This window comes from Chiloscyllium plagiosum, unplaced genomic scaffold, assembly GCF_004010195.1.
Source record: "Chiloscyllium plagiosum isolate BGI_BamShark_2017 unplaced genomic scaffold, ASM401019v2 scaf_2196, whole genome shotgun sequence".
Classification (NCBI taxonomy): Eukaryota; Metazoa; Chordata; class Chondrichthyes; order Orectolobiformes; family Hemiscylliidae; genus Chiloscyllium; species Chiloscyllium plagiosum.
Window position 1 is genome coordinate 12,026 of NW_025212474.1, and position 1,791 is coordinate 13,816.

Here is a 1,791-nt window from a genome sequence, read left to right on the forward strand (position 1 = left end):
GGGAAAGGTAGCCGGGAATGTGCTAGTCCTCTGATGCTGCCTTACCGGCTGTGCTTTTCCAGCACCGCACCTTTTGACTCTGATCTCCAGTCCTCACTTTCTCCTAAGAATAAAGTGCGTTTTGATTAAATGTTAGCAGCAGACTCATGAAATCATATCTCTAACACGGCACCTCACACTTGCTTTCTAAATAACAGTTAAGGCCTAGGCTATCTCCATAATATATCTCTCTAACAGATTTTGGAGGAAAGTCTCTAAACCTGGAACAGCATCGTCCTTCCTTCAGTGCTAAAACCCCGAATGGCGTCCTTAATGACATCATGGGTGTCCCTGCATCACATGTACTGCAGTGGTTCAACATCACCTTCTGAAGGGGCAATTAAGGATGGCCCAGCACATCCCATGAAATAATTTTTAAAAATCCAACCAACATGGAACAGACATAAATTACAATTAGTCCTTTCCTCATCTCTTCTTAGCAGAGAGCTGTGGGATTGTTCATTGAATTGCTAACGTTCATGATGATTGACAGTTAACTGCCAAGCTTAACTCAAGAAGGTTGGCACTGGTTAGTCAGGTCACTGCTTTGAGAACTACACCTGCCTTGTTGAGTTGAAAAGTGTGCGCACGTCTCCTCTCCGTCTGCATCTTGCCTTCCGCCTTTAACGGGCGTTATTGCAAATTGTCCTGATGAGCATGACGTGAAAAGTTTTCACAAAACGTGTCGGATTTTAGCTTAAATATGCGCAATGCTGGAAATCCGAAGTAAAAACGAAGAAAAAACTCCGGAATGAAACTCAGGCGGGATGTCAAAAAACACAGCCAATGTTTCCGGTCGAGATGTACATCTGTCAGAATCGAGAGAGGTGTTTTGAAGCCAGTGGTAGGAGGGAGGGGACAGGAGGAACTAGACGGTGTGTGTTAGGTGGAAGGCCAGTGGAGATTAAATAATAAAAACCTTCATCCTGCAAAAGGCAAAGAGGATGGTAACAGACAGAGAAAGGATTTCATCCAAATGCAGTGTAACTGGCAACATAAAACAGAGTAATTGTTCCAAATGACAAAATGGCCAATAATAAAGGCTCCCTACATGTTCAAACATGGCAAGGGTTGCCTCAACATGTCCCGGGATGTGACCCAACAAATATCAGGTCAGAGGCCAGGAATCCTGCAGCGAGTAACTCATCTCCTGACTCCCGCAAGCCTGTCCATCATCTACAAGGCACAACTCAGGAGTGTGAGGGAATACTCCCCATTTGCCCTGGGTGGGGGCAGCTCCAACAACACTCAAGAAGCTCAACACCATCCAGGACAAATCAGCTCCCCACTTGATTGGAACCACATCCACTCCCTCCACCACCGAGGCTCAGTCGCAGCAATGTGTACCGTCTACAAGATGCACTGCAAAAAGTTACCAAAAGGCCTCAGAGAGCAACCTTCCAAACCCTAGAAGGACGAGGGCAGCAGATACATGGGAACACCACCCCATGCAAATTCAAGCCCCTCCCCATTCTGACTTGGAAATATATCAGCCGTTCCTTCAGTGTCACTGGGTCAGAATCCTGGGACTCCCTCTCATGGTGGGAGCACCTGTATAAAATAGACTATTGTGGGTCAAGGCATTGGCTATCTCAAGGGGTAATTAGGGATGGCAATTAGTATTAGTCTGGCTGGTGACACCCATGTCCCAAGAATTAATAAAGGAAAATCCAATTGCCAGGCTGAGGGGAGGGGGCAGTGACAGGGCAAGGGGAGGGGGAAGAGGGGGGCAGTGCCAGAGGGAGTGAAGGA